Here is a 22823-nt window from a genome sequence, read left to right as displayed (position 1 = left end):
ATGAACGCTTATCTCTATTGCAATAGCCTCTATGCCTAAAATCACTTTCTATATTTTTTAATGCATCAGAGAAAACCAAATCATCACTAGTTATATTAGAAAAACGTTTCACTTGATTACTCACAATGTTTCTGTGTATATGGGGGGGGGGTGCATGCTACTTCTGTGAAGAATAGCATTCTTCCTACATACCTTCCTAAATACTTCTGTTTCTAGAGTATTGTCTTTTTTCCTCAGTGTCACATCTAAAAAATCAATTGTATTTTGTGAATACATTTCAGTCAACCTAAGAAATGTGGTAGTTCCATTGATATATAGAACAAACTCTTTTAGGAGCTCTAGTGTGCCTCCCCAAATTAAAAAAAGATCATCAACAAAACGTTTGTAATATCTTATAGAAGTGGAGTAAGCCAAATGTTCTAAAACATATGTACTCTCCCAGTATGCTAACACAAGGTTAGCATAAGAGTTTGCACAAGATGTGCCCATAGCTACTCTTTTAATTTGAAGGAAGTATTCATTGTTAAAGGTAAAAACATTGTGACAAAGAACCATTTCTAACAGCATTGTGAGTTTAATAACTTGATTGCTGCTAAATCCTTTGTTTAACAAATATAACCTTAAGAAATCTATCCCTACATCATTGGGTATGCAGGTGAAAAGAGAAACAACGTCTAGTGTTACCATATAATCTGTAGTTTCTAGAATATTGTTCTCATTGAAAGGTGCTAGTGTTTCTAAGAACTGTTTCGTATCACGTAATATAGATCTAGTAGATTCCACGACTGGTCTCAAGTTTTTTTCTAGAAAAATAGATATTGTCTCAGTTAACCAGCCTCTGCCAGATACTATTGGTCTAAGCGGAGGATTATGTGTGGTCTTGTGTACCTTAGGTAAACCTCTAATTACTGGTATCACAGGTTTCTCTATCAAAAAATATTTGTAAAGTTCTTCATCAATAATCCCACACATCAACATGTCATATAAATCTGCATGTACTGTTCTTATTAACTTATCTAGATCTGACATGCTCAGTCTCTTATAAGTAGTAGTGTCTGAGAGCAGTTCTAACATAGTATCACGGTAGTAGCCGGTATCTAGAAATACTGTAGCTCCCCCTTTATCAGCTTGTCGAATGACTATACTAGTATTGTTCTTTAAATCATGAAGGGCTAACTTCTCTTCCTTGGTGATATTGTAAAAATCAAGTTTTATATTGTCAGATTCAAAAAACTTCAACAAATCATCACTGCAAGCTCTTTCAAAACTTTCCAATAAAGGATGTATAGCAGGCATATAAGTAGAAGTTTTTTTTTAAAGACATAACATCAGTATTAAAAACATTGTTGCCAAACTGTAAACCAAGTGCAATATTTCTAATAAAACATTTTATATCAACAATTAAATCACTTACATCAGTCCCCTGAGAGGGAATGAAGGACAAACCTTTGTTCAAAATCTTTCTTTCATTGTCCATAAGCATGTGACTGGAAAGATTAATAATCAAGTCCTGGTTACAACTGCTCTCAGACACTACTACTTATAAGAGACTGAGCATGTCAGATCTAGATAAGTTAATAAAAACAGTACATGCAGATTTATATGACATGTTGATGTGTGGGATTATTGATGAAGAACTTTACAAATATTTTTTGATAGAGAAACCTGTGATACCAGTAATTAGAGGTTTACCTAAGGTACACAAGACCACACATAATCCTCCGCTTAGACCAATAGTATCTGGCAGAGGCTGGTTAACTGAGACAATATCTATTTTTCTAGAAAAAACTTGAGACCAGTCGTGGAATCTACTAGATCTATATTACGTGATACGAAACAGTTCTTAGAAACACTAGCACCTTTCAATGAGAACAATATTCTAGAAACTACAGATTATATGGTAACACTAGACATTGTTTCTCTTTTCACCTGCATACCCAATGATGTAGGGATAGATTTCTTAAGGTTATATTTGTTAAACAAAGGACTTAGCAACAATCAAGTTATTAAACTCACAATGCTGTTAGAAATGGTTCTTTGTCACAATGTTTTTACCTTTAACAATGAATACTTCCTTCAAATTAAAAGAGTAGCTATGGGCACATCTTGTGCAAACTCTTATGCTAACCTTGTGTTAGCATACTGGGAGAGTACGTATGTTTTAGAACATTTGGCTTACTCCACTTCTATAAGATATTACAAACGTTTTGTTGATGATCTTTTTTTAATTTGGGGAGGCACACTAGAGCTCCTAAAAGAGTTTGTTCTATATATCAATGGAACTACCACATTTCTTAGGTTGACTGAAATGTATTCACAAAATACAATTGATTTTTTAGATGTGACACTGAGGAAAAAAGACAATACTCTAGAAACAGAAGTATTTAGGAAGGTATGTAGGAAGAATGCTATTCTTCACAGAAGTAGCATGCACCCCCCCCCCCATATACACAGAAACATTGTGAGTAATCAAGTGAAACGTTTTTCTAATATAACTAGTGATGATTTGGTTTTCTCTGATGCATTAAAAATATAGAAAGTGATTTTAGGCATAGAGGCTATTGCAATAGAGATATGCTCATTGGACACTTTTGAACGCACACATCTAGGACGCCCTTTTATTAAAAACAAGGCAGCATAGATGAGAGACCTATAGTGAGGAATAATGATAAGAGGAGACTAGTGATACCCTTTACTAATAATAATACTTCTATTGTCAACATTATTAAGAGACATTGGAACATTTTACAGTTAGATGATGGTATAAAAGACTTAGTGGGTGAAAAACCATCCTTTAGCTATAAGAATACTAAATCTTTAAAACGTATGTTTTGTTATGAGAGAGTGCCTAAAAATAAGATCTCCTCTGAGAGAAAGGGTACATTTGCATGTCGCTCTTGCATCCAGTGTATATATATAATGAAATCTAATGTCTTTATACATCCAGATACTGGTGTTAAATATGAGTTTAATGAATACGCTGATTGTAAGTCAAGAAATGTGATTTATCTAGCATCCTGCATAAAATGTTATTGTTTCTATATAGGAAAGACTAATAGAACCTTAAGAGAAAGGATACGAGAGCATTTGTATGCTATACATAGAGAGAATGAAGGGAATGCCCTAGCCAAGCATGTACTACAAAATGACACCACACATGCCTTTAGATTTTTAGTAATAGGACAGTTAACAGAGACTGAAAGACTTGGTAATATTGGCAATAAGACAGAAAAAGCTGAGGCAAAATGGATTATTAAGCTATCTGCGAATCAAGGTCATGGTCTCAATGATAAATTTTCATTGAGACCATTTTTATTAGATAAACCTTTGAAACATTAAACATAAGTCTGACTATGCAATATGTGTTTTAGTATGTTTTAACATTTTATTTTTACCATTCATTTATTAATATGAGATCTTTATGATATATTTATATATTTTTTATGGAAAGGAAATGATGTTTTTTTGTAACTCACATGTGACTTGCAAATGTGTTTTTCATTGGTGTTTTACTTATATATAAGTTGATTTAAATTTTATGGTTTGTTGAAGTCTGATGAAGCGTTCCAAGCAACGTGAAAGCGCTTACTTATTCGAATAAAGGACTTGTCTTTTCATTCATCTGGTTTTGCTTCGTTTGTTGTGGAGTATCATCCTCTTCTTATTTTGGATTTGTGCTTTTTTTGGGAGGTGATACCTTACCCTGACAGTGTTCTTTTCTTGTTGATACTCAGCAAAGACAACTGAGGGATATAAAGAGAAAAAAAAAACAACAACAACAGAACAGAACCAAAGAGAGAATTGGTGTATGAAGAAAATTAATGTAAATTCATAAAGGCAGTACATTTGATTTGGACAGGCACACAGAAATGAAGCATATACCCATGACATAGATTCCATAGAAAAGAGAAAGCATTGCAAAAGACAGTGCAGATGTGGTGGAAAGTATTTTCAAAACAGAGAATATCCATCCTTTGGGAAAATGTATGCAAAGTGGAAAAGGGGAATCATTTATGAACAACACATAAAAACATATTTCAGAAGCACAATCAATGAGACAGAGGACCACAGTATGTATAAAAAATATGACTGAAAGAAATGATGGAAAAGCACCTGAGCTGTGCCTGCAAATGATCTGTTGTGATCAGTGTACTATCCTGGTAAACAAACTAAATAAATAAATAAATGAAGAATGAATTTAGAGATGAAAAGAGCAGCGCACACACACACACACACACACACACACACACACACACACACACACACACACACACACACACACACACACACACACACACACTGCGATGTCCCCCCTCTGGGCCAGTAATCAAGGAGCCTCACTCCTCACCACTGACCCAGTGAGGGACATTCACTTGGAGCAAAAAGGGAAATACACAATATTTCCAGATATACCTCTCTGCACCAAGCACAATTTCCCTTAAAAGTACACAGGGAGCAAACTCCATCCTGGGGCTGGGTTTCCCCTTTCTCTCTCTTCAGGTCCCAAATAAGACTCCACGCTGACCACAGGTGTACAGCTGAGTCCTCAGCTGAGTCTTTCAAGCCATGTCCTCTAACACCCACTCTGTGAATCAGTGCTCTGTGTCCCTGCTCCAAGTAGCTAACACACACACACTCTTTGAGATTTGATTTTCACACACACACACACACACACACACACACACACACACACACACACACACACACACACACACACACACACACACACACACATACCTGGGAAAGGCTGGCACAGATTCACCAACTCTGCCCCCTCTGCCCAGACTGTAAGGTAGATACTGCCACAAGAACACTCCAAAGCCAGCTACACTAAGGCTTACAAGGGTATCCAATTATACTGAGTGAAATAATACTAATATAAATGGTATTGCTTCACCAATGCAGCAAGGCTCTCAGAAGCGGCCACAGTGTCACCAAATAAATGTAAGTACTCTCAAAGGTTAAAATATTCTCTAGAAGACAAGCCACAATGAATTTTTTAAATATATTTAATAATAATAAAAAAACACGAAAATGCTAAATATCTATTTACAATAAACACCATAGATTCAGTCACAGAAAATATTAGAAATAACACCAATGGAAAGATTCACACAGATACAGAAAACAATGCTTAACTAATCTGACTATATTTTTCTGACTGGTCTAAATAAATAATACACTTATCTCTGTTGAACCACATACGAACCACATGCTAAACTTCTGGGTATAATCATAGATGACCAACTAAAGTTTGACATACATACATATTCAGCAAGCCAACAAAAATTCCCACCACAAACTCGGTCTCTTATACAGACATAAAAAAATACCTCACTATTAATGCCAAACGTTCTCTAGTATAGACTTTCCTTCTCCCAACCTTACTTTATACAGCTCCTATTCTCACCAATATTTAATCCAATCTATTAGCTAAACTTGAAACCACCTACAACAAAATAGCCAGATTTGCTGCCAACCTTCCCTATCACTCTCACCAGTGCATAGCTTTAAAAAACCTACAATGGCCTGAGTTACATAAGCAAATTCGTCTTTACCAACTCCACCTCACACGCACTATCTTAAATCATCCTCCTGCTGTCCTGCCCTCACGGACCTCATCACTCCCTACTCTCCTAAGCATAACCTACGCAGCACAGACCTACACCTCTTAGACATCTACAAATCCAACAAAAATATTGGCAAACTTTTATACAGCCACTCAGTCTCCTTTCTCTGAGAAAAAACAGCAACTTCCTTAGCCTCAAAAAACTGCTAAAGGACTTATTTACTAATACCTGGACCTGTCCTTGTCTCACTCTCACCTAAACTACTCCCTCTCCTATTTCCCTTCCCTTTTCAGCTCTCACACTTTATCACAACTACTCATATAAGGTCTTTATGATATTCTACCAACCTTGAATTTCTCTCTCATGGTAATTGTTAGATAGAATTTAACTTTGTATATTATATTTTATATACTTAATGTGTACTATGGCTGTTTAAACCCTTAGTATTACTCTTGTATTCTAACATGTTCATTTATAAGTTGCATTCTGTTTCTCCTGTATATATACACTTGTATGTTAATATTGTATGATGCATTGTTTTTGTATTTGTTTATCTGTAGAGGTTTTCTCCTCGCGTCTCTGCTGCAAAAGGGCTCTGCTGCCCAATCGGACTAACATGGTTAACAAATGTTAAATATCAAATAAATAAATAATACAATCAATAAATTACTATTCCTTGGTTACTTACTAGTAAAGCAAGGCAAGATGAAGTGGCATTCCTTTTTGTCAGGTTTCAAAAACAGACTGCTCTGAGACTTCTTTCTCATCTAGTATTAAAACCTTATTTCAGTGGTGGAGTACAGTATGACATCACATACATCTGGTCATCTGACTCTGGTTCCCACTCTACCCCCTTTACTAGAAACTGAATCAGAATCTAGCACATATGTGTTACCATACACGCACGCATAGAGCTTTGGTAAAATATGAACCAATCTCCACCAAAAGTGGTAAAGAAACAACAAATCCACCAGAAAAAAAACAAAAAATTCACCACTGCAAGCTGTAAAGTCAGGCTGACTAAGTGCTTGTTACATCCAAATAAGTCCAAAACTGCTGTTCATAAAAGCAAGAAATATTTACTGTAGAACACAACAAACTTGTTGTGTTCTACAATAAATGTTTCTTGCTTTTATGAACAGACAGCCTGACTTTATAGCTTGCAGTGGTGAATTTTTTGTCTTTGCTAAAAAGTGCTGTAGCATCTGGAAGTTATAAAACTTCCACCCTTCCAGGGTAGCAATTACTTCACCCCTAAGGACAATATAGTAGGATTCCTAGTCCTGGTTTTCACAGACATTTTGTCTCAGGCTGCATTCAGAACTGTAAGATACAATCTTTATGGCCTAAACCAGGTAATTTAATTTCAGACTATTTTTCAGTTAGCTGGACTGAGATTAACCTCTTCTCTTTCAGTATCATCTGTTACAGTATATTAATTTCAACAGTTACAATACAGTCTGACATACAGGTGTATTTCTTTTCTGTCCAGCAGGATCCATTGTTGGTACATTTTTAACAGAAGCAGCTTTGCAAATACATTTTCAACACAAGCACCTGTACAAATCAGTTTGATATACAAATGACATATAATTCTTTACAAAACTCCAGTTGGCATATGTTACACATCCACTGCCCTACTTTTCCTGGCATAGCTGGCAATACCTCACATCATCATCACACACACACACACACACACACACACACACACACACACACACACACACACACACACACACACACACACACACACACACACACAGAGGAACTAACAAACCATGCTAGGATGCAAATAGTATCTGTAGTTACTCAGCAGCAGATGTTAGAGCCGTTCTCGCAACCTGTGCCCATGATGATGCCTATCATTACCGTCTGCATTGCAGATGGATTCATCAAGGTCTGATCTGCCATCACCTCCATGATACTGACAGAGATGAACACTACTGTTTAGATAGAGACACCATACCAGAGTATGAAGACATGTACCACCCTCACATGGAATCTCATGGGACATGTGAAATACCTATCCCTGTGGGCAGTATGTGTAACATTAATCATCCTTGATATGGGAACTTTCCAGCACTCATCAGGGGATCCTGTTGGAGTTTCACAGGCAACTGCCTCATTAATCCTACACCATTTCCATGATGTAGTACTGCATAACATGCAGGAGCACATGTAGTTCCCAAGGGTCACAGAGGAAAGAAACATCTGTGTGGGCTCTATGAAATAGTCCATTTCCCTAAGGTTCTAAGGGCTGATGACTAACCCACCTTACCATAGAGACCCTGCCTGATCTACCTGGCATCCCCTTTCTAAGAATTTTATACTTTGTAACATTTGTGGAGGTACTCGTCATGCATGCTGTAACATCAAGACTCCTTTGGTAATGGTAAGTTTTGGCTTCCATAGATAGACTAGACTGCCTATTTTGTGAGACACTTTAGTGTGTTTATATCATCTTTCTAAGTCAATTGAAAAGGCTTACAGTCCATTAATTGCCAGGTGGTGCACAATGTGTTATAAAACCCCATTTCCTTCTCATTTATGCAATAAGCATAGTTGGCACTTTGCTGTGTACCCCTTGTATATGCTCTCAGCTGTTCATGTGTTGCATAGTTGTGGTTCTAAATTGCACTGGAATGCAAATCATAAAAGGCAAACTACACATCTGCTGGTGGTCCTGGGTCACTTGACCTGCTGCAATGAGGTCTACACATCACAGTGGTAACTTCTGTTTTTCATGACTGCATTGCTTTTATATGCAGCACTCTCCAGAGCAGGTCCTTCCTTCATTACATTCACACATACCTAATTTCCATCAGGTTGCATCTTACATTTCTGATTGCACTATTTTCTCACAGTACCTTGCATTTTTGTTTCTTTCTTTTTTTTTGGTAATCCTGGGGAATAGCTTCAGTGCACATATTAACAGCTGAGATGTATACTAAACTAGGTCCAAAGCTAGAAATAAAGAAAGCTAAGAGGAGTTTGTACATATAATTACAAAACTACACTACATAAAAATCTGTTTAAATTGGAGGTCAAAGTAAAAGGCAAAGAAACACAGTACATTTTCACATACTTAAGTGAAATTAATCTAATCTATAGTTATAACCTAGCAAACAAAATTGGATTGATAAAGATACTTACCATATAGAGACAGAAGACCAAATGGACCAAAGATTACTAATCTTTGGCAGCAAGTTGATCGACTGCTGGATTTATTTATGTAAAGTTCTGTTTATCTGATAATGTGAGCTCTTTGTTTAACCTATTCATGAATATTTTCTTTGGTTAGTTACCTGCAAAAAAAGATGCACTCTTCTGTTCAGTATCTATAAAGTATGCATGCACCATTGATTTATATTACATTTACTGGATCTGTGAGTATTTGTGCCTGTATGCGCATGCGTTTGTGTTTAGTTCATAGGTTAGTAAACCTAATAGTAAAGTGTAGTGATAGATATATACTACTTTCAGGTCCACAGTCCTGAATTCAGGTAGACAGACTTGGCAGTTATCTTTCTTATGTCACCTACAACATGACTCCAGAGAAAGGTTTACTTCTCGGTCTTGCTAATTTTATATATAAGAAGATGCATAGTAGGACTGAGTCAGTAAAGATTAGCTTCCTTAGGCAAGACTTCTTCCAGACTGAGCTATCTGAAGGACACCAGAAAATGTTTTTTGAGAGGCCTCAGACAAAATCATGGCAGTTAAATCAAGCTACTATCTGTCAACCCCATACCAGTTATCTCTGGGGTAACCAGAGGTTCATCCTTTACGTTAGTTCTTGGCCTTTTGTTAATGCCTAATTGTGTATTGCAAAACTATGTTTACTACTTTATTTAGATGACTTAGTCACTGAGATATGTGACTGCTGTTCACATAAAATGAATGAGTTAATCATAGCAGCAGTTTACTATTTAAGCCATTAAGAAATTGATCTTTTCAAAACTGAGGCTTCAGTAATTTACACTCCAACCAGACTGCTTAGGTCCCTTCCAAATAATAATTTAAGTGATAAACACATATGTAAGTTTGTTAGCTTTTTGCTCTCTCTTTCCTTTCCCTTTCTCTGTCTCTCACTCACAGGATGCTCACAACTGCATCATACACCCTGAACTAGATAAACATATTAAAGTTTTTCACAAGATATGCTGCTCACATTTCTGTAGAAGTCAAAACTTGCATTGCTAAAGGAGTCTTGATGTCTCCCTCTCAATAATCTGCTGAAACTGAGTGATGATATGGCTAAATCCATTGTCCCCCACTGCTTATGTGGGATACTTTACTACCAAATTCTATGCACATGTGAATATATTCATCTATCCTCCTCTGAAGTACAATGCCAAATTTAAAAATAAATCCCTGTAGTGGAACCAAGGTATATACAGCAGCTATAATAATAATAAAAAAGAATATTGCATGTAAAAATAAAAGTACCTCCAAAGATACAAAAAATAACTTCTTACTAAACATAACCAGGAACTCTGGACCTTGATTAAATCAACTGCAGCCAAATATGAAGGAAACATTGTTGCCCAGGCAGAGGACAACCACAAAGCCTTCTGTAACTAGGTTAGAAACCTTAGAAACAATGCCTGGCACTGTGCAGAGCTAATAGTAAATTCTATCACATACTCAGATCCAGAGGACACAGTCAATTTACTAGTGGATAAATTTAGCTCTAATTTCACCCCTCTTCCCTCATATATTCCAAGATCTCGTACCCACATCTACATCACCTCAAATCTCCCATTATTAAGTCTTCAAGCACTATCCAAGGCCAAGAACACTGCTTCTATGGGGCCAATCACTTATTGGGTTGCTTACTTACTGGCCAGCCTGAAACAAGATCTATCAAGATCCCCTACATAGCCTCTTGAGTGTCAGCTTCCAAACATGCTTTGTGCTGGATGAATGGAGAACAGCAACTGTTATCCACTTTTGTGAAAGTGGTGTAATAACAGACCTGGGAAATTATAGAAAGATAAGTCTGACCAACCTCATCAGTAAGGTTATGAAAAGGATAATTATGGAATTAATAAATATGGACATAGGTAATCTACAGACACTCATCCTGAGTCAGTTCATTTTTCTGAAGGGCAGATCTTCTCTACTTAACCTGGATGCCTTCTTCAAGAAGATTACTGAAGCAATAGGTGTGGGCAAATTAGTATGAATGTATAACTGGACCTTGTAAAGGTGTTCATTCCTCACTCAGGTAGCATAGATAAACAATCCCATCTAAATTGTAATTCCTATGTTACTCATTGTATACCAAACTGGCTCAAAAACAGAACCCAGGAAATTAAGGTGGACTGCTCCATCTCTTCCAAAAGATTTGTCACTAGCAGTGTACCCAGGATTCAGTCCATGGGCCTCTCCTCTTTGGCATTTACTTCTTGGAGCTCAAAGCTACTGTTAAGGGTTTATGCTAACCAGATTTGTATATTACTGTAAATTTGGTGCCATCATAAACTCCCCAGAAAACACCAAGGACCTCCAAGACAGTCTTTCTCAAACCAGTAGCTGGTGAGAAAACCTCGGACTATAGCTGAATTCCAAGAAATGTATAATAGCATCCTTCAGTAAGCAGGAAGTCTTTTGTAACTGTCATGTTGGCAACACACCCTAGAAAAATTGATCCTGTATTTGAGGGACCTAGAAGCCTATGTAGACAATAACCTGTCTTTCTATCACCACATACCCACTATTGTAAGAAAGTGATTTTTCATTGCACAGCTTATTACTATGGTATCCAGGTCCAGAGATGTGATAATTCCACTGTATTTTGCACTCATCAGGCTGATCATTGAGTATAATGCCCCTTCCATATGTACCTATCCAAACATTTGACACAACTCAAATGCCTACAGTGCTTTACTACTAAGAAAATCAAAAGCCTAAATTATAAAAACTATGCAGGCTGACCCAAAGGGGTCTATATCACATTGTCGAACTCTTAAAAGTTTGAACATTATATGGTCAACACCATATCACCGAACTTTTAAAAGTTTGAACGTTTCAACGGAGATCTCCATACAGTGCAGAATGGGAATATTTCCCTTTTCTGCACTGTAGTGTGAAGAGCGGGGAAGGGGTATGGGAGGAGCAGCCCCCCACATAGGGGGTGCAGGGCTGTTTGCCCCCTGCTTAAACTGTTCAGATAGGTTTTTTCTTTCTTTTTTTTTATTACATTTTCTAACTTTTAAAAGTTCGATCATATGGTGTCGACCATATGACATTCAAACTTTTAAAAGTTTGATTATGTAATATAGATGCACCCAGAGCCTTGTCTCTCTTCTCAGTATCAAACAGGCTACAGAGGGGTGATCTCTGCTTTGTATACAGAGTGTCAACAGGCACTATCCTGTCAAACCTACTGCATACTTGCAAGTTTAGTGGGAGCATAAACATCCACTCAAAAGATCTAAATCTCTTTTGCAACATAAATAGAATATGTTGGAGGGGTAGATATGTATCACAGAGAATAACACTTCAGTTCAATTGCCCTCCACTCTGCATAAAACAAAACACTTCTCTTACTCTCTTCAAACATAATCTGCATGAATGGATGGCTAACTGCAAATTCACCCCTGGTTTAGCACCCTTGTCCCTCACGGATAGGGTGAACAGGCAAATGTTGCATTCATTGCTGGGTATTTGCACTTAAAATATAAGGGTGGAAAACTTCATGAGAATATATGGCTAAGTTTCTAAAGATCCTCATGGATCAATAGCTTATTAAGTACCTATTAATATATGAATCTATGATACAGCATGACCATGAGCTCCTCTGCAAATGTTACAAAATTTCAAATTCTTAAAAAGTGGATCCTGAAATTTTCTCTTGTCTCGCTAAACAATGAACTCTGCTACACCTTACTTTTTAAAGAATCCAGTTGCCCACAGTAGCAAGAGAAGACCTATTACTTTTTGCCTTCATCTAGAACCTACTTTGGGATCATTATTGTCCCTATATTGCAAGCTCTCTCGTTTCTCCAGATATTAACCTCTGCATTTTCTGTTTCCAGAACGTTCCTTAAAATCATGTAACATAAACTGTGTAAAAATGATAGCATTTTCTACTGCATGGCATCATCTCCTAGAAATAAACTCTTCCACTGCTAAATCCATTCATGAATTTTCTATCCTTCTGCAACATTTTGTTCATATAAATTGCAAAAAGTATCCACCTATACAACTCCATTCATCTCAAGCCTTTAATTCCATTTCACTTCCTTTTACGTGTAGCAGGACCTATTGTGCATCTCATGTCAATCTCATCATACATTTACATTTTCCATAAGTAGACTTTTCCTTTTGAATTTCAGAAAAAAAAAAATAATGCACTAGCATTACTACAGAATATCTAACTTCCTGATTTCAGTTTAGTAGGTCACAGTTCAGTTCTTACTGTAATTAATTAATTTTATTTTATTGATCTGCATATTTTCTGTTTGAAAGAATGCTATATAACTGCACACATTTATGGAATAATTTGCTTTAGTCTATGTCTGTCTTGAATTATATACATTACTGTATGCCTGTACTGCACTCAAGCTTTTCTTAGAACACCTCAAAGACCAGCCTTCTCACTCAATTAAAAAGTGATTACATAAAATATGAAAGTTCTAAAATTATGATGGTATAGGCTTTATCAAATATTAGTGACAAGAGAGTTACTAAAAGTTCTTTTTTTTAAGACTTTTTATGAAGTCAAAGATAGAAGTAATGTCATATAGCAAAATGTTTTAATTTCTATTCTTGAAAAAAATGAATTGGACAGTGGCAGTTATTTACGCACAGAAACCAGTTACATTATTGAGGAGTGGTACAACTGTTCCATCTTATCTGCATGAAGCAGACATTAACATTCATGCCAATCAGTTAACAGTGGGGAGGTACATGTCACACACTATTCATCTCCCACTCATTACAGGAGATGGTAAGCATGGATACTTTAGTCTTTCTGGTATTTCAAAGTACTTAATAATCGGTATATTTATGTTTTTTTTTTGTCAACACAGATATTTTCCTGTATGATTCTGGCTGAAATTATGTTGCATTAAAGGTGCTTACAAATCTGACACAGCAGAGAGCAGATTATCTGAACTAATTGGGATCAAGGGTAGTTTGGATAATAAAACTATTCGGATAATCAAACATACATTGAAATGGATGAAAAACGTCTAAAATCTTGTTTTTTCTGCACTCAGGGGATACACTTTTCAACCATTCAGCAAGTCCAGTGGACAATAAAGAATATTTTTCACACACAAGCTACAAGTTCAAAAAAACATGCACAAGCTAATACGTATAATATTTACATATTTAGATTGTATGATGTTTCCTACCCAAAAACTTAGGAAGACTGGTTTCAGATAATTGACATTTACATAATTGACTCTCTACTGTATTTGAATTCATGCTGTCTAGGGAGTCTGTCTGATGCCAGAGGATGTACCAGCTCTCCTACCAGGCATGCTCATTGAATTGTCATGTGAGCCCCAGTGTGACAGTGTATGAGAAGATCTATAAGCCCTCTTCATCTCGGTTTCTCAAAAAGGGGAAGGCACTTATCTCAATAATGGAGCACTGAGTGCCACTGACAGGTTCACGGAAATGACTGATTTATGATGTCTCTGTAGTAGCATTACTACTTCCCCAACAGCTTATGCAAGTCAGTTTTTTAAAGGTAAAGTTTTTATTTAATTAATTAATTAATTAATTAATTAATTAATTAATTAATTAATTAATTTTTATTTACACAGTTTTGATGACTGGGTTTGTTTTACTAAGTCAAAGCATACCTCTCAGCATCTTAGCACAAGAAATCAGTGCAAAGCCAAAAATCATGGAAGGACAAATGCCCAAAAATAGGGACACATTTTAAATATTGCTCTTATAAAACTAGAAAGTTGCTAGAATAAAAGGGTTTCTGTTACCATGCATTTTCTGAAGGATATGAAGTCTGAAACTCAAATGTCTGTCATTATTTAGTGAAATCAGTCCTCACTGATTTGACAGGAAACTACAGATTTCATATTTTATGAGGAATAGAATTGAAAAGATGAAGCAAAAATCTGGACAGTGGAGAGATATGGGCCAAAGGCCTCTTTTCAGGGGAGATCCTAGGTGTTATTCATACTGACTACAGGTAATTTGGCCAGGGCACCAGGAAATTTTCCCTACTCCTTTCAACAAGTGCTGTGGGATGTTTTACATACACCAGAGATACTACCAACTCAGGTAAATGGGACCTTGCTTTAACATCTTATCTGAAGGATGGTGCAATCAGGAGTGCAGCACTGACCTTATGCTGCACTGCTACCACCAACTCAGGTAGATGTTGCCTTGATTTACCATCTCATCTGAAGGATGGTACACTCAGGGGTGCAGCAGCCCTGTCCTTATGCTGCACTGCACTGCTGCCACCACCTCAGGTAGATGTTGCCTTGCTTTAACATCTCATCTGAAGGATGGTAAACTCAGGGGTGCAGCACTGTCCTTATGCTGCACTGCACTGCTACCACCACATCAGGTAGGTGGTGTCTTGATTTAACATCTCGTCTGAAGGATGGTACACTCAGGGGTGCAGCACTGTCCTTATGCTGCACTGCACTGCTACCACCACATCAGGTAGGTGGTGTCTTGATTTAACATCTCATCTGAAGGATGGTACACTCAGGGGTGCAGCACTGTCCTTATGCTGCACTGCACTGCTACCACCATGTCAGGTAGATGGGGTCTTGATTTACCATCTCATCTGAAGGATGGTAAACTCAGGGGTGCAGCCCTGTCCTTATGCTGCACTGCACTGCTACCACCACATCAGGTAGATGGGGTCTTGATTTACCATCTCATCTGAAGGATGGTACACTCAGGGGTGTAACACTGTCCTTATACTGCACTGCACTGCAGCATAAGAGGGGTGCATGCAGTGTCAGTATTGGAAAAATAATCAAACTGCCTGGTATGGAAATAGAGCACACAGTCTTTAGCACCAAGGGCGAGTGTGCTATTTGTCAAGATATTGACACTGCATATCTGTGCATGAGTATATTAACTGCAGCCTGCAAAGTTTACCTCATAATAGTGTAAAAAATAAATGTATGTGAAACATAATACCCTGGCTGCATGGTGCAGTCAGAAGAAGCCTCCTATGACTCAAATGACTTAGGTCAATTAGCAACCCAGGTGAAGAAGGATCAGATGATCCAGAGGAGAGGCAAAGCCTAGGGCTGATTACATCTGTTGGAGGGAAGAGAGAGAATGTGGGAGTGTGCTGGAGCATTTGAGATGTGTGACCAGGTAGACATGGCCTAGCACCTTGTGATATACTCACTTCATGCCCATATCTGTGATGGATTCCATGTGTTGTGGAGATAGGGCTTAACCAGCAATGTCCTATCCAACAACCATCCTCAGAGGGAGCATGGTTGATGTTGATGTCTCTTTATCTGTCTGGCTCCACATTCTCATTGACCCAGCTACCTGCCATTTTCAGTAGGTGTTGGAAGTATAGGATAGGCCCCCCTTGTGAACCAAATCCTTGCCACTAATATATATTCATATATATGAATATATATTAGTGGCAGGGATGTGGTTCACACACACATATATATATATATATATATATATATATATATATATATATATATATACACACACACACATACATACATATAGATATGGGTCACCTTCATTTGACTGAAAGCTCATTTGACTGACAAACATTTTAGTCGGACCAAACGACTGAAACTTCATTTCACTGACACTACATTTGATTGACAGTTCATTTGACTGACAATTAGTACTGGCAGTGTTTAGAGCACTGTAAGGCAAGTAAAAGGAATATGTCATTTTCCCCACTGTAATTTGACCCTGGAATTAGTATATATAGTTAGGGGAGTGTGGGGGTATGTGGGGGGTGCAGCCCCCCACTTACTTTGGTTTTACTAAACAATATAAAACCAAAAGCAGAGAATATAACATGAAACTAAGTGGGGGGCTATGCCCCCACACACCCCTAACTATATATACTAACTCTAGGGTCGCACTACAGTTGGGAAAAGGACATATTCCTTTTACTTGCTTTACAGTGCCAGTACTAATTGTCAGTCAGATGAACTGTCAGTCAAATGAAGTTTCAGTCATTTGGGCCGAGTCAAATGAGTGTCAGTCAAATGAGCTTTCAGTCAAATGAAGGTAACCCATATATATATATATATATATATATATAAATATATATATATATAAAATATATATATATATATATATATATATATATATATATATATAAATTCCAAGATTGCACCACAGTGAGGAAAAGGAAAAAAACTCTCTAAACCCCACTGCGCTCCAATCCTTTGATCTTGCACTGAGTCTGATCTAATATTAGATCAGTCACTTGATTCACAATCTGGCACACAGGTAATACTTTATATATATATATATATATATATATATATATATATATATATATATATAAAACTATATAACTATATATATATATATATATATATATATATATATATATATATATCTACACACACACACACACACACACACACACACACACACACACACACACACACACACACACACACACACACACACACGAGGGCAGTGGGTTTGATAGTATGTTTGATTGTACATTTTTGTTAGTTGGTTTGTTTTTTTCGAAGTGTTGGTTCATTGCAAAATGCCTGCTGCTTTGTGTACTCTATATGTGGAATTACTATACAGTGGGGAGGGTGAGATTTTGCTCTTTTCTCACTGTTTTGTGATCTTGGGATTGGTATATATAATTAATAGGGGTGTTGGGGGGGTTCACTGTACAAAAAATTAAGTTTGTTTTCTTTTTTTTTTTTTTTTAGTTTTGCATGCAATGAGATTTGTGCTAGGTGCATGTGTACTGGCATATCGACTGAGTTAGTTTTGAGTTTGTTTTGATCATTTGCATTCAATGTAATATATGCTGGTGATGTAAGCACTCATAACTGTATATATATATATATATATATATATATATATATATATATATATATATATATATATATGGGTCTACTTCTAATGAATGAAAACACACTTACTTGAGTCTCTGAAGACCGAGACGACTTCACCGAAACTGCATTTGAATGAACACTCGGATCACCAAGTGAAAACTCTACATAAGTAACCAAGTGTCCTCACTACAAAAAAATAAAGAAGCAAATTAAATCCACCCATGTGGGGGGCTTCACCCCCACACCCCCTAACTAAATATACCAACTCTGAGATTGTACTACAGTGGGGAAAGGGGCAAAGTTCACCATGGTGGCCAAGTGGTTACTTACCTGAAGTTCCTTTTTGATAATTAGAGAGTTCATTCAAATGCAGTTTCAGTGAAGTCAAATATATCTACTTCAAAATATCGAAAGACCACTTAATCAAAAACCAAATCATTGAGATGACAATATCGAAACCACATACCCATGAACCATCAAACCATCAAAAACATTCACCGGGAAAGGAACCACTTGGCCAGAATGGGGGTGTTTGCCCTTTTCCCCACTATAGAACGATCTCAGAGTTGGTATATTTAGTTTTATATATATATGCCTTGTGTATGTGTTTGTGCGATCTTGGAGTAAGAATAATAAAGTAGGGGGGTGTGGGGTGCACAGCTCCCCACATGGGGGGTGCAGGGGGCGAAGCCCCCCTGCTCATCTTTAGTATAGGGTAGTTTGTTTGGTTATGGGGAGGGTGTGTGTATGTTTGTGTGTGTGCTGTATGTATGTATTAGTTTTGCGATTTTGAATTTTGTGCTTTCAACATTTCGGTAATGTGGGGTTTCGGGCTTTTCGTCTCGGTATTTTGGGCGTTGGGATGCTGTGTGTTTGGGATTTCATAGGGGACCCATATATATATAAATATATATATATATATATATATATATATATATATATATATATATATATACACACATACACACACACACACAACATACAGGTATCTTTATTTCTATGTTTTTTATATATACAGTATATTAATTTCAACAGTTACAATACAGTCTGACATACAGGTGTATTTCTTTTTTGTCCAGCAGGATCCATTGTTGGTACATTTTTAACAGAAGCAGCTTTGCAAATACATTTTCAACACAAGCACCTGTACAAATCAGTTTGATATACAAATGACACATAATTCTTTACAAAACCCCAGTTGGCATATGTTACACATCCACTACTTTTCCTGGCATAGCTGGCAATACCTCACATCACACACACACACACACACACACACACACACACACACACACACACACACACACACACACACACACACACACACACACACACACACACACACACACACACACACACACACACACACACACAGTATACAGGTATCTTTATTTCTATGGTATAGATTTTCATTTTGCCATTAAACACATATCATACCATATTTCTGCATATACTTCACACATACATTCTTAAAACAACCTGCCTAGCTGACAGAACAACTAGAAATAATCACTGAAATACATAGTGACTATAATGTGTTGTTTACTGTGAGACATAAAAGTGTAAAATATTAAGACATCCAGAGACTAATGTTGAACAAGGGCACCCTGAAGGTTTTGGAAGTAGTAGGAGCAATCAGGATAATGGAAAATAATTTTAGAACATTCTTAAATATGCTACCAATGCAGGTAAGTCCATATGAAGCACATTAGGAGGAAATTGCAGGTACACTGCAGGTGTTGAGAAGAGCACTCTTGGCAAACATCAAAATGTGACAGAATATTGATTTCATGAGCTTTAATTATGTTTGACGTAGGAATGAGGTACATTCCTGTCACAGTATTGAAGCCCCTATCTATTTGGAGAAATTTAAAATATGGTTAAAACAGTCCTACGAGAAACTCAATGAGACATTAAAAGGCACCACTATATTTGAACATCTGTTAGTCTCAAGCCTTCAGGAGCTGAAAGCAGTAGAACTTCCTAAAAGGCAGTTCTGTCCCTTCATGACAAAATGGCATGCATCTGTTCGGTTCCCCTTCACATGACCGAATTTCTGTAAACTCGAAATTCATAAGCCCGAAACCAGAATCTCATATTTACAAAACCTCGAAAATGGGAAGGGGAACTAAAAAAAAAAACAGACACCTTTCTAATGTTTTTGCAGGGGGGGCGAAGCCCCCCTGCACCCCCACACCCCCTTAATTAAATATTCCTACTCTGAGATCGCACTACAGCGGAGGACAGGGAAATCTTCCGGTTTGCGTTATATGCGTAAGCGCAAACCAGAAAATTTCCCTGTCCTCTGCTGTAGTGCGGTCATGGAGCATTTAGATTTAGCTGCGAGGATGGAGGGGGACCGTGCCCCTTGCAAAAAGGTAAGTCAACTCTTTTTTTTTTTTTTAAGCCCTAAACTTCCCATTCACAATTTCGAGTGAATGGAAGTACGAGATTCTGGGCTCGAGCTTATGGGTTCGAGCTTCCATTCATTCGATCTTGTGAAGGAGAACCATCTGTTCACATTATCTGCTTATGTGAGAGACGATCTGGAATTGGAATAATGGCTACTAGCAGTGACTGACAAATGTGATGTGCTGGATACTGTGAAGGACCCACTCAGCTGGGTGTTATTCAGTGGCCATGTGCACAAGTGCACATCCACAATTTGTAGCATACTTGTGCCCACTGCCTACACACCAGAGATTGTGAGATCATGGCATCAGTCATCATAAGGCTGCATGGTGTCTGCATGACTCTCCCACTGTTGGTTCTGATCTCTTACTTTGCATGCATAATTTTATAACAAGGTGGGTTATGAGCCTAATAGAGTCATTATTCATAGAAAGAATTCTTGAGAAAAAGAAAAATGAGGTGATTCAGCATTTCTGACCTCTGTCACTGGGAAAAGAATATAAAGAAAGACATAATGTGGGCATACATAATTTGGAGTTCACTAGGCCTATGGAACTTTTTTCCAGATGTGACCCACATACAGAATTTAACTATGCAGTTAGCAGTATCAGTAGCACTTTGGACAGGAATGAAGAGTGAGATTGTATGAGTTATAACATAGAAAGGGCAGAAAACACATCTGCACTTTTACCATCTAGAAAAAAAAAAAAAGAAAAAAACAGAAACACACACTTCTACCGTACAAGTTACAGAACAGACAAACATGGAGGACTGTAGATCATTACATTATACAGTATGATTGTTCAAACTGACTTGTTACAATAGGTCGCATGAAATGGACGGGAGAGAATACAAAAATTCACAGCAACATTACACAGTAACATTTTACTGCAGATATTTATCAAGAAGGATTACCGCACAACAGTATAAGAGTTTTAAGTACACACTATGAAGAATAGTGGTACTGTTCCATATTGTTTTTTAACACAGGTCAGATATTGGTATACAAACAAATATAGGTATCAGGTGCTCTTTTATGGAAACCTTGAACTGGATCGTGGAGGACATAGGATATTGCTTCAGACTGGCTGTTCCAGTACTTCAGCAAAAGTACTTTATTGAAAACCTCCCAAGTATGCTCTTGGTCCTGGTTGGAATCAGGTAGGAGCTGGTCATCAGCAAAGCAAAGATAGTTGTAAGGAAAAAGGAATACCAACACATACAGTATGGAGAACTTATGAGCAAACTGACAGCTGAAAAGAGCTCTTAACTTCTTTGCTCAAGAATTAGGGACACAGCTAAATATAATGGGGGTACAGAGGTCCAAAATCAGGGACAATGTTTAAATATTACTCCAATTCATTTTAAAAAGTTAATAGAACAACAGATTTTGTCTCAACATGAATTTTCTAAAAAAAAAAATAATATGAAATTTTTATGGAAAGCATTATTGACTGACTGCAAACTCAGTGATGTACAAGAAAAACAAACATTTTATGAGACATGATAAAAATGTAAGGCAAAATCAGGGACATTCTCCAAAATAAGGGAAGAGGTAAGAGGTATGAAGTTGTATAACCACTATAAATTCTTGCTTAAGGCTAGACCTGACAAGTTTTATTCAAGCAGGATGACAATAACTTCCAGAAGCTTGCTATGTTGAAAAAGCTTTTCTAAAATCAACTGTCTGCTTAATTTTTCCTATAGAACATCATAATAAATAAATAAATAGAAACAGGCAAAATGCACACAAGAGGTCATTGAATAAAAAACTGTGACCACCACACCTTTTTCCACTTTGGGCTGAATAGCAAACCAGTTGTTACTTACCATTTTTCCATTGCTGTTTTTAGGTCTGCACAACTCTTCTCTGCTGGTGGCGGTGTCTCTTCTGCCGCTGTGGTGGTAGGCTCCTGGTTTGGACTGTCTGACATTGTGAAGCAATGAGAACTAAAGCTTTTGCCTGACTTTCACTCCTGCTAGCTCTGAATGTCCTGTGAACTGTAAGATAAGTTTCTGGCTTGAAGCTCTCTGGTTCTGCCTACTCTGGGAGGGGTAAAGGGCAGAGCGAGATAGACAGAAAGAGAGAGAGAGAAAGACTAGAGTAAGAAAGTAGATTGTACACGGAGATATGACAAAACCAGTCATGCATGGTTGTTTAAAAGCCTGTTTCCCTACTCACTTTCTGCCCTCTCTACCTCTGTCTCTCTCACACACACACACACACACACACACACACACACACACACACACACACACACACACACACACACACACACACACACACACACACACACACACACACACACACACACACACACACACACACACACACACACACACACAGTCTTGCTTTCACTCTACATTCCTTCTCATTATGTCACATTGAATGTGCCTTTCAGTTTATTACTTGTATATCTTTCTTGACACTGTGATAAAGGTCATTTTAGAGATTAAAGGGAACCTTTCCACAGGAGTAAAATACCACAGAATAAAATATTCCATTTATAGTCCTCTCTCCAGTTGTTAAGTATAATCTGACAGTACAGTTCACTTAGTGAGGACGAGGCACAGTTTGTTTTCAGAGACTTTTCCCCACATTTCATTTTCAGTCATCTTGGATATTGATGTATTTCATTACATATTGGTAATACCAGGAATGTGAATGTGCCTTTTCACTCTTTGGTTATTACCACCAAGAATGACAATTAAATCTTTAGTATATTGTACCAGTGCTATGGTTAATGTTTAGCTGTACAATTATCTTGGATAATATGCAAGTAGCAAACTAGGTCACATCTGTAATATATGACAGAATAAA

General features: G+C 37.2%; 1 long non-coding RNA gene across 1 annotated transcript in view; it reads right to left on the bottom strand.

Moving 5' to 3' along the window:
- The window catches only part of LOC122791306, a 207369-nt gene extending 185180 nt beyond the window's left edge, over positions 1–22189 (bottom strand). Inside the window, exon 1 of the long non-coding RNA XR_006363130.1 lies at positions 21833–22189. This is a non-coding gene — a long non-coding RNA (uncharacterized LOC122791306). The remainder of the gene's footprint in view (positions 1–21832) is intronic.
- Between the last annotated feature and the right edge of the window lie 634 nt (positions 22190–22823).

This window comes from Protopterus annectens, chromosome 17.part0 (genome assembly GCF_019279795.1).
Source record: "Protopterus annectens isolate FY-2018-M chromosome 17.part0, PAN1.0, whole genome shotgun sequence".
NCBI lineage: Eukaryota > Metazoa > Chordata > Ceratodontiformes > Protopteridae > Protopterus > Protopterus annectens.
The sequence above is the reverse complement of the archived record's forward strand: the minus strand, read 5'-3'. Positions and strand labels throughout refer to the sequence as shown.